General features: G+C 39.7%; 1 long non-coding RNA gene across 1 annotated transcript; it reads right to left on the minus strand.

Annotated features, from left to right (window-relative positions):
• Positions 1-1,576: 1,576 nt before the first annotated feature.
• Positions 1,577-11,966, minus strand: LOC126355222 (uncharacterized). The gene is made up of 3 exons (XR_007565480.1): positions 5,241-11,966; positions 2,376-2,604; positions 1,577-1,923 (listed from the first exon to the last, which is right to left on the minus strand). It is a non-coding gene; the product is annotated as an uncharacterized LOC126355222 (long non-coding RNA).
• Between the last annotated feature and the right edge of the window lie 741 nt (positions 11,967-12,707).

The raw sequence follows: 12,707 nt of genomic DNA on the forward strand, positions 1-12,707 counted from the left end.
CATTTGGTGATTGGCAGAATACCGCTGTGGGGAAGTTGGGAAGAATAATGGCTAGGCCAAGTCACTCACTTTTGTCACATCTGCAGTGATTAGCAGCTCCTCTCCAAGTACACCAAATGTCTCACAGAGGCATTCACAGACCAAAGTTACCCACCAACTTTTACAGAAACAGAACCCCTGTGTCTTGTCTCTCCTGTCACCTACTACCTCCCACATAGCCACCGTCTGGCCACAAAGGAGCATTCCCCTCGTGACTCAGTACTGCCCAGGACTGGAGAAACTGAATCACATTCTCTGCCACAATTTTGATTTTCTCTCGTCATGCCCTGCAATGAGGAATATCCTACCCACTATTCTACCCTCTATATGGTGAGCAGCAATCTATCCTTCTTGTAACATTGTTGATAAGAATATTATGTACAGTAAATAATAAAGCATGGTGCAGAAATATTTTCATGAATCTTGGGATTTTTAAATGCGTGTCTGACAAATATGCTCATCAATGTTACTCATAACAAACAACATAGTTCATTTCAAATTAAATGTCTTACATTAACACAATACAATTTATGAACATTATTTTCATAAGAACTCTGCACAAACAGACAAGCTTTATTCTAATTAAGAGGCTTTAGCAAGTTGTACACAAAAAAGTTGTAGGATACTGGTAAGCCTTCTTAAATTGAAAACTAAATTAAAATTGTATCTTTTAAGCAGTTCCCATGAATTATCTAAATATTTGTATTCTGTTTGTAAAAACACACCAGTGGAGGTTGATGATAATAAGCTTCAATTAATATGCTACATATTACCAGTCATCTTTTGACAGCAATGAGTATATCTACTTATTGGTTCATAGTGATGATCGAATAACAGAAGAATAGTATTCCTAGAAGTTGTAGCCTTGCCACTGGCTCTGAAAGACATTTACTTATGCTCATTTTAATGGCAAATACTGTATCATAATAAGTACCTTTACCATGTAAAAATCAGATTCAGATCAATAGTGATAGTTTGCTATTAATGTTGTCAGAAAATGCAGCTGATCATAGCTACACCTCTATGATTTTATACATTTGAATTGTTAAGTTTTTTGATGGAAGCTCTGCAATAGAAAGTGTGAATGAGTGCACACTCATTGCGACTGGACATTGCTACAGATGATTCAATGATATCCTTGGCGGTAAGTAACCAACAACATATTAAAGAAACATACAAACAAGAATGTCTGGTTTCTGATTATGTCATCATGTTTAGCATTCTACTCTTGTGTCAACTTGTATGACATTCATAAAAGAAAGAACAGCTGTTATTGAAGTGTGATGGTTGAATATCAGAAGATTTAGCATTATTCTCACATTTTCTTGTGTGTTCAACAATATCACACTTCTCTTCCAAATTCATTTATCCAAAATCACAGGAGTTCACCAGTTACAATTAAACAGTGATGAATAATTTACACTTTCTGAAGAATAAGGTTTAATTTATATTTGTACAGCAGACTTTGCTCTCAATCAATGGTAAGTAAAATGATGTGCTTAACTTCGAAAATAACACACAAACTGACTCAACAAAATGCCTCATATGCGATATTGATTTATTGAAATGCTTGCAATCAGACTAAAATCCTTTTACAGTAAAAATTGCTCTTATTTCACTGTAAGTTCCTGAATCTGTCACAGATGTTTCTTCTTACATGTGTTGCGAGAGTAAACCTATGCTTAAATTTGCGACCACATGAGAAACATGCATGTCTTCCTTCTTGTCCACATTCTACGCGAAGATGGCGTTGGAGAGAAGTATTCAGGTGATAATATTTTCCGCAGTTATTGCACACAAATCTTGCCTCTAAACCAATTCTTTCATTAGAGTCCTCCACACAATTTTCAGACCAGTTAGCTGCTTCCACTGGCCATGTAATCCCTAAATGAAAAACTAAATGTCAGTAAAATTCTATAAATTTTCTAATATTAACAAAAGCTTTACTTGAGTTTTAAACATGTACATTTAATATGTTGAATATCTGTGAAAGGAATGATCACTCCTTGCTTCATACAAACTGTGATTTGAATCGTCTCAGTCAAGTATTTGTTCAAAGTGTAAGCCGCTCTCTTTCTTTTAATTATCTTTTTTATATGTATATAAACAAAAAACAAAAAAAAACACTGGTTCATTGCTTTCACAGTATCAATTGAGTGAAATGATGCAGAAGTTATTACTCAAGGCACACTGGATGTAAATGTCAGAAAAGATACATAACATCAAAGCTACTTGCAAGAAACGATAATGCAAAGATACAAAGAACAAAAAAGAAGAATAGAGCAGAGAATGTGTGGGGTTCTCTGTCAGCATAAACAAGAAGTGGCTATTCCCACCTGCGTCTGTGAACACCTAAGTGATTAACAAGGTGATGCTTATGCTTGAAGCGACGACTGCAGATGGAGCAACAAAGGTTTCCCTCTTTTCCACATTCTAATCTCATATGCCTGCGCAATGAGATCATCCAGCGATATACTTTGAAGCAATTAGGGCATGAATACTGCTGATTCCAGTTGCTGTCTGGAGCAGCCCAGCTTTGTATGTGTGGAACAGTTAGCATCTGGCCTACAAAATTGATTATCCTGTATTACACCATCACAGAACACCTGGAGGCATTCTCCTACTGTATAATGGATACATAAGCATTCTATAAGCCTCAAATAATATAGTCTGTGTAAATGCTGCACATGAGTGGCACTTATTTCAAATTTTATATTCAACACTAACAACAATATACTGAATTCTGAAATGTAAATGCAGTCTGTCAGGAACAAGATTTTCCTGTTTCTCCTGTTACTACAGCCTAAATGACCAAGTGAAATGCAATTATCATTACACAAAATCAGTATCTGACATTATAGCTCCAACATTTTGATCCACAGATAACTACAAATAATCTGAATACATATTTTAGAAACGCAGGAATGCGCTCAAGTGTGAATACATTTGTGACTGAATAATAGCGCGTATATGGGTCTAATATACTTAATGATGCCTGTATGCTTTGTATAAAGGAGATAAATAAGGAATTTAATTAGAAATTAATTTTGGAAACTGCAGCACCTATAAAATAACAGAAATTAAAATTAAATCTCAAACGAAATGCCAACATTGTAACAATAATTATTGTGCTTGTAGCTTATATCTACAATGTGGTTTCTCACGATATATGCAATCACATTTAATACGTTGATTCTCGTAAATAGCATCCAGATTTGTGTTATAATAACATCAACAAGATTACTACAATTTCTTTTATAATGATAGTCTATAAAATAAAAATTAGCATCACTACACCACAATTTGTAAAAATGAAAACAAATTAAAAGGAAAAACTGTGCCAACATATGTAAAATTTATAAGCCATTAATGGAAAAAAATAGGTAATAAATTACAGCATTACTTATTCATTCGTTAATGTTTGTTGACACTGACTGCAAAGGCACCCAAATTCTTTTCCAAAAATAATTCCATACAAAAACATGATGGACAAGCCATATTTAAAAACTCCTGACGAACAAGAAGCACCCCTTCTCAGAATCGCAACAAAGTCTCAATTCTCTATGTGCATCCAAGACTTACCGATTGATTATTGAGACAAATTACATTTTAGGAAAGATCATTCCATTAACAGCAATTAGTCTCAATCCATTAATATATAGTAATCAAATTTTCACATTTAAAAATTCATATTAACCAATAGAAAATTATTCATCCTTTGGATTTTGCAGTTCTTCTATTTTTTTCTGTGTTCGCAGTTAAAATTATTGGATATGGGTTCTGCCTTTTATGCAAAACACTGTATTTTCTTGTTACCCAAACATGTTTTGGCACATCTATGCCACAATCAGTGGGTTTTGTTTATTGAACAACTTGATTTTACATTATTTGGTGTTGCAGGGTCATCTGTATGGTGTCCTACACTGATATCTTGTCATGTTTTGTTGGGACTGACCCTTCTTCTTTCACATTCTGAGGGCACTGCACACAAGTTAAACATACTTTGTGCAAAACCGAAATTGCGCAATCAGAGTAATTATTCTTCTGAGTCTTCACCTCATGGTATTCTAACACATGCAATCCATTTTAATAATTAGCCACATAATTCAATAGCACTGAGGATTTACTGACTTGACATCTTCTATGTTTCATTCTTAGAAGCATAAAGTTTTGTCTATGACTGACACTGACAGTCTTATCTTTGATGTAGGCACATTTATCCCAAAGAGTTGTGCCAAGTGGTTGTAATTATGTCATTGACTCCCACTGAAGATGGCTGCAAGGTCGTCTGCAAATATATCAGAAGAAGAAATTCTAACATGCAACATTCACACCAGAAAGATGATGGTATATCCAGACCATGTCAAGAAACACTTCTCCATGCATTAATGAATATCACACCCAGAAATAATTCTCTGACCCCTCTGCAAGTAGTTTTACTGAGTGAAGAGCCATTGTGTATATGAGACTGTACTTGCATTCTCATGTATTAATGGATGTCATATCCAGAATGAATTCCCTGAACTATCAAAAAGTAACTGTATCGAGTGAATTGCCACAGTGGATATGAGACCAGACTGGCATTCAGGAGAACAGGAGTTTCTAATCCTTGTCCAATCATCCCAATCTAAATTTTCTGTGGTTTCTAATATCCTTTACATTAAATGCTGAGAATGTTCCTTGTAAAGGATGTTGCTGATTTTCTTCCCCAATTAAACCTTGTACTTCACCCTGATGATGAACCATCAACAGAATGTTAAGACTCATCTTCCCCCTTTAAAACTGTGAAAATGTTTGATAGTAACAATTCAACATTATTTGTCTATACATAATAATAACCACAAAAACAGCAATTAGACATACTGCTGACAGTGTATTTGCATGAACCACTTCAATGAATAATTAACTACATAATTAACAAATTAATAATTACTTTGAAGGATTTACTGACAATAGACTGAAAACAGTGGCGGATTTGGATGCATATGGCGATCTTGTTGAGAAATTGTCAGTTAACTTGTCTGAAGTAAGCTCAGTTGTCATTACAGTCCAGTTCTATCAAAAACTGTTGAATAGGGATTCAAGCTACGATTGTAATTGACTGGCAACTCTACATCAACTGCATCTTACAAAACACACCAAAAACACCAGTAAAAGAGAAAATAAAACTTTTTGTGTACTCAGGTATATAGTAAACTCACTATTATCTGCGAGCAGATTATATGTGGCCTATTTCTCCCAACTTTCTTCCTTCCTTTTTTTTAGCTGCTGGATGCTGTAAATTTTTCTTCTACCTGGAAGGATAATGTCATGTTACAACATGAGTGTAGTAAACAATGTGTTGTCCAAACACCTCAAGTGCTGGACTGTACTGTTGCGGTGGATACTGTAGTCATCTGGTTTCTGTTATTGCTACACAAAGTCTTAAAAGCAAAAACGTGTTGTTATCATGATACAGCAGAAACTGTAAATAATACAGAAACTTGAAGAAGGCAACACCGATAAGTAGAATCTGGCACTGATTTACAATGTTGGTGAAACAACAGTCTGTGATATTTGGAAAACAACACAAAATAATTGAATATGCCAAACTACCTTCTTCCACATACAGTTCAGATAATATCCATGACGGTAATACCAGGAAAATTTGTACGTATACAGAAGAAGACAAAAATCATTCTTCCTGCACACATTATGAGGATGGAATCGATAGGAGCTAAAATGATACTGGTACACTATGTGCCCTCAAAACATCCAGCTTGACAGGAACCAACATGCAGATCTTGACGAATGTTTGTCATACTTGCTGCCAACGTAATGTGTAAGAAACATGTTTCATCACCAAGCAGTCATGTACCAGTGAACTGTGAACTCATATTCACACGATCTTCATTTGTGGTATCTCAACGATAACTTCATATAACTTCACTATATCTTTAATTTAAGGCTGCTACTTACAGCAAATAGTGTTAAGGTTGATGGATGGATGGATGGATGGATGGATGGGTGGATGGGTGGGTGGGGTTAAAGGAACCAAACCATGAGGTCACCACTCCCTTAATCCTTTGTGTGACAATCTGGGAATCAGAGAGGAAGGACACAAAAGACAAATCACAATGGGCTTGACTGTATCTGAGAATCAAGAGTCAGAAACAAGTTGAAGTGAGAGAGGGGTAAACCACAAGTAAAATGGACAAGATAAAATCTCAGGAAAGAGAACAATTACGTCAAGTCTGTCAACCAACAATAGATGTGAAAGAATAACATGATTTAAAAAGGTGAAAAGGCCATGAGCTAGGATGGACCACTGAGCAAGGGCAGCCATGGGACCCTTGGTGCGGAGCAGGTGATGGGGGCACCCTTCCAATCCCTCTCGCAGCCCACGAGGCTAATGTGCTGTATGACACAGAGAGGACGAAAAACTAAACTAACAAATAAAAAATTAAACCAAATCAACTGCTCTGGTGTTGTCTGCTAGTGCCAGCGTTATTGCATCAATATATTTAAAGTTTCACCAAAAGATGGCCAGGACAGTAGATTCCCTAATTAATTGGAACTTGTGGGCTAAGAGGCCATGGTCGAACAGTAGAAATTCTTCCTGATGTTTCGTTGCTAGCTGCAGGCAACATCTTCCAAGGTGAGTCAACAACTGGCTCCTAGACTGTGGAAGTCCCATTTACGTAGAGTGCATAGAGGGTGCCATCACTTGTCACATGCTGTCACCAGTGAAGCTATCTCTGACAGTCAAAGTTGGCAGCCATATCTTATCTAACTTTAAGGCTTCTTCTTTTCTGTTAAAATTATTGTGGTGTTTATAAACCTTCTTAGTGTGTCTACAGAGTGTTTCAACTTGGAAAACTTGGGCCATAACTTTCCCAATACAGTCCATAATATTGTGGATAAATGGAAGAAAAATTTTCACAGTCAATGGTTGCTGTTGTTGTTGTTGGATGTTTTTGGACACTCTTCCTCTGGGATGGAGTGCTCAGCCTATCTCATTATCAGTGTATCCATTTTTCTTACAAGCTGTTTGCAAATGATCTAGTTTCTCTTGCAAATAAACTGGCTCACAGATTTCATTAGCCCTGTCCATCAAAGTTTTAATAACACCTCTCTTCTGCCTGGGATGATGGTTCAAATCGTTATGGAGGTAATGGTCGGTATGTGTATCTTTCCTATATACTTTATGACCTAAGGCCCAATCTGCCCTTTTAATTACTGAAACATTCAAAAAATTAAGCTGTCCATTGCTCTCTGACCCCCTAGTAAATTGTATCTTGGATTAACACTATGTAAATGCACCAAGAAACCATTCAATTCATCTTCATTGTGATATCACAAAAGCATCATCCACAACATCAATACCACTTCAGAGGACTTTTATTGGCTGACTGCAGCACCTGCTATTCAAAAATTCCATAAAAAGATTAGCAACTGGACTTAGAGGGCTTTCCATTGTCACTCCTTCCATCTGCTCACAGAACTCATAGTTATACTGAAAATAATCATGGGTAGGGAATGTCAAAACAAAGATACTGTACCATTGGGAAACTTATCAGCCATGTAAGAAAGAGCTTCGTTAATTAGAACCATGGTGAACAGGGATACCAAATCAAAACTGACAAGAACATTACTTGGGCTGACAGTAATCTCCTTCAATTTTTCAATAAAGTGCATAGACTTCTTAATAGGATGGTTAGTTTTTCCAATACACAGTTGTAAAAAGAAGGTGAGATGTCTAGCCCACTCTTGAGGAGTGGATCCAATAGCACTCCATAAGCACTTGAAGAGTGAAGGTAACCATACGAAGATCAGTGATGTTTTGGAGCCTACCACTTATAAAAAATTGAAAAAGGGTCCTACAACAAAAGTGTTAACAGCTACCAATAATTTAATAAAAAAAGTATTCCATTCCTACAGATGATAAAAAGTACCCTTGCAAGAAAAAAAGAAGGGGGGGGGGGGGGAGGGGGGGCAGGAAGCTTACCCTCCTAGATTTTACGGGCTACCTAAGGTGCATACGCCTGCTGTCCCACTGAGACCGATAGTGAGTACTATTGGATCCCCTACTGAGGTTTATATTGGAACAATGAAAAAAAGTGTTAATATCCACCTAACCGAACAAAAACGAAACTGTCATCTGTAGCTGTAGCAGAACATGTTTTTGAAGATGGTGATCATGATTTAAAATTTAGTGAGAAAAGCATGCTAGTTATGACATAGCATTATTATACATATACATACAGAAAAGCCATAGAGATTTATAAACATCACAATAATTTTAACAGAAAAGAAGAAGGCTTAAAGTTAGGGAAGATACTGCAGTTGACTTTGTACCAATGATGTGACAATTGATTCCTAGTCTCCAACAACTGTCAGCATGGAGTCAACCGAAGGTCTGGTTCTGCTACCCACACCTCCAATTTAGCCATCCAGTCAGCATGTTCATTCCCAAGGATCCCAATGTGACCAGGGGCCCATACAAAGATGTCTGATCACCCAGCATGGTGGAGATTATACAGGAGATCCTGGATAATCAAAACCAATGAGTGTTGAGGGTAGCACTGGTCGACAGCCTGAAGACTACTCACGGAGCCACTGCTGATTAAGAATGGCTTGCCAGTGCAAGAATGAATGTGGTTCAGGCCTCACGCAATGGTTACCAATTCCACAGTCAGTACACTGCATCCACTCAGCATCAGGTGTAGTTCACTGCATCTTGCATAAGTGTAGTCAAAACTGGTTCACCCACTGACTTTAGAACCATTAGCATACACCTTGTCTGAGCCTGGAAATGCACTGAGGACATCCAGGAACAGGTTATGAGAAACGACAGGGTCTATACAATCTTTTAGTCCACAGGGGAGGCCAAGGCAGATCTGAGAATGGGTTACACACCCTGGGAGTGCATGTGATTGCTCCCTGACACGAAGCAACAGTGGAGAAAGAAGGAGCTCAAAGCAGAGATTTTGTATGCGAACTGCAATCATGATGCCAAACTCTGACCTCTGTTATGGGAGGTCAATCTCCCTAACAGGAAAAAGTACACAGTAGTTCAGATGCTCACTTGAGCAGTAGCTGGTAACGACCGATGTATATCGTATAGACGACAGCTCTGTGACCAGGCTGTTCACAGGGCTAGTCCAAAAGGTACCTCTTGCAAATTGGAAACCATAATGATATATCGGCTCCAGCCAGTGTCTGAAATGCTGAAGATGATGCCAGGCTTCCATAATCAGGATGTGAAAGAATCAGAGCCTTTTAGAGCACAAAAGTGCAGAACAGTCTTCACCGCAGTTGGTGTAACCGAGACAGCGATGAGTGTTAAGGTGTGACCAGCACATTTGCTTAAGTTGGGGAAGATGAGGAAGACACATTAACCAGGCATTGATGATCAGTACCAAAAAATAATAAGACTACACCACACAGAGCATTTGGTCTTTGGAGTAGATTTCTGGTTGGGGATAGACAGAACAACAGCAACAGAAGTGCATGACACATCTTTGCGCGCAGAAAACCAGAAGCCATGGGTGACAGCCGAGGACTGCGCACTTTGAACAGTACCCTGCAGTTGGCATTCAACAACACCTACAGTTCAGGAGCAATAGTGGATGCAAAAGTCATCAGCATACGAGGAAGGTGACACTGCAGACCCCACAGCTGCAGCTAGACCATTGATACCCATTATAAACAGGGGCACACGCTATACAGAGTCTTGGGGAGCCCATTTTCTTGTATATGGGGAATACTTTTGAACCCAGAAAGTATAGTAAGGCAAGAAGTTTGAGACAAAAATCAGGAGTTGGCCCTGGAGACCCACACATGGAGGATAGAAGGGATGTGGTGATGACATGTCATCTTGTAAGTCCTATGTCAGTCAAAGGAAGACAACAATAAGATGTCAGTACCAGGCATAAGCTGACAGAATATCAGACTCTAGGCAGACCAAACTGTCAACAGGAGAATGGCCTTGGCAAAAACTGCTCTCGGATGGCACCTGAAAACCCCTGACCCAAGGTACCAACACAGTCATCACATCACCATACAATCGAGCAACTTGCAGAGAACATTCATGAGAACATTGGTGATGTTAATTGGGCGATAACTGTCCATATCAAGGGGATGATACAATCACACTTTCTGGCCACTGATTAGGGAACTCATCCTGTTATGGTTGCAAAGGCAAGGATGTGATGCTGGCAACTCACCAATAAGGTGGTCATGGTTCACAATCATGTAGAACTTTTTAAAGGACATCATATTTGCTGATAACTGTAGAAATTATTTGTTTTGCAGTTGCAATTTTGGGTTTTGAGCCATTTTCAAATGGCATTGCAAAAGATTTTGCTTCAGCACATGTTGGACTTTCAAATTCTCCGACATCTATACATGACATCGTCAAAAACATGCCTTTTCATTGTAGAAATACAGTACACAAAATCTTTTGTAGTCCCAATTGCAAATGGCCCAAAGCCAAAATTGCAATTGTGAAACAAATAATTTCTACAGTCAACAGCAAATATAATCTCCTTTAAAAAGTTCTACATGTCTATGAACCCTGACCATGAGAAGTTAATCCATTATTGATGATTGTTTGACTGTTTGGCTGTGGATGCAGTCTGGCCCTGGACCCATGTCAGGGCAAAGGGTTAGGGCACTGATGAATTCCCACTCACTGAATGGAGCATTATAAGGTTCCACAAGACATACAGGAAATGGTGTAGGAAGTCGCTCTACCCGCTGCAGACGACGAGGGTACAAAATACAGGCTGATAATTATCAGGTGCAGAGGCTCATGCATAGTGAAAAGCAGAATGTTTGGCAACAGTGTCTGGATCAGTGCAGACATCATCGTTCATAGAGATACCAGGTACACCCATGGCCTACTAGTATCCATAAAGGCATCAAATCCTCACACAAACCTGCGAAGGGGGGCTATGTGGTCCAATGGTTTCCACACTCTGCTCCCAGCAACCTTGTTTCAGTCATTTTATGAAGTGGTGGACCTGAGCATGGAGCCATTTAAAGGCAATGGATTGCTCCTGCGATGGATTTTTGGGTTGTGAAGGGACCGAGGAGGCACGTCGTGCCTCAGTGCTGCCTGTTGCCACTGACTGTGAAGATATTCAATAAATACACATTTGTTTCGAATCAAGGCATGTGTGTGTGTGGAGGGGGGGGGGGGGGTGCTGGAGCTATAGGTGCCAACAGGAATAATGCCTTGGATACAGAGGTGGAACATGTGAAGTGTAATGGCATGGGAGCCATCAGAATCTCCCTGCTTTTGAAGGACAACTTTCTGTCCTTAGACGATTTAGACTTTTGCGAGGACTTGTCTGCCCCATATTCTGGGACAAAGGAGGAACATAAAGTCCTACAACCTGCAACTTTTGGCTCCTACAGCCACCTGTTGGCATCCAGCTGCCAGGTAGTAGAGCTCTGGGAAGGGAGTGTCCCAAAGGACCCCTTCCTGGTAAGGGGTAATGGAGTGGGATGTTGCTTCTCTGGTAAGGGGTAATGGAGTGGGATGTTGCTTCTCTGGGGACCGTCATCTCCAGAGGATAGGGAGTCGATGATCCCAAAGGTGTGTGTGGGATAAGCAGTAGGACGGCCCCGAGGCCTGATGTAGATGACACAGAGGGTGAGGGCACAGGCACTAAAGAAGGCAATGTCATCATAGCAGCAGGAGATTTCATACAAAGTAGGTGACTGCATTTCTTCTTGGCCTCTTGATATGCGAGGTGGTCAAGGGTCTTGTATTCCTCGATTTTCTTTTCACGTTTGAAAATGGTGCAGTCTGGTGAATGGGGAAAGGTTTCATGCCACTGACCCAGACTAGGGGGGAGGGGGGGGGGGGCGGCACAAGGCTTGTGTGGGGAGATTTCAGCAAATCAGGCATCAACAGTGCGACCCCTGTGTGGTCATGGGGGCTACCCACTTGACAATGCGACTTCCCCCCCCCCCCCCCCCCCCTCCTTTTCCCCAGCACAATGGTGTTACTACTGGGTGGCAGCCATTACAAGAAAGAAGGGTAGAAGGAATATACACCACACTGGGCAACTTCCATGCATGACATGCACTTCTGTGAAATTTAGAAAAGAAGTAGCAAGGGAAATCCAGCAACAAGGGGACCATACAGTTAATAACGAAATGTCATAGAAGGTAAGAAAATGAATGTCCAAAACACAAACCACGTCCAAGCATAACTGGCACCAAGAAGACCATCCAACAAAAAGGTAGAGAGGAAAAACCAGAATAGGAGAAAGATAGACTTGCAGCATAGAAAGTGAAGTAGCACTGCAAGGGCTGGGGCCCCGTGGTGGCCAAGCACGTACTCACAAAAGAGATGTGAGCCCCCTGGGGGGTGTCAAGCTTGATGTACAATCAAAAAACACTAAGTACAAGTAACATGGTTATTAATGAAAGGGACATCAATAAATGAATCTATCATCAAATAAAGAGAGAAAGGAATCAATTAATATGTGGCAAGATATCAGAAATTTATTTGTGACACTCAATTTTCGCAATCAAACTCTGCCATTGCCGGTTCAAAGTCCGGTGCCCCATCTCACAAGCCATGGGGAAGGTGGAGGGGGAGGAGTAACAACCTCGTAAAAAAACCTGGTCCATCTGGCTCCGGATGGTAGCACCCAGTTAGGGCTCCTACC

This window comes from Schistocerca gregaria, chromosome 3 (assembly GCF_023897955.1).
Source record: "Schistocerca gregaria isolate iqSchGreg1 chromosome 3, iqSchGreg1.2, whole genome shotgun sequence".
NCBI classification, from domain to species: domain Eukaryota; kingdom Metazoa; phylum Arthropoda; class Insecta; order Orthoptera; family Acrididae; genus Schistocerca; species Schistocerca gregaria.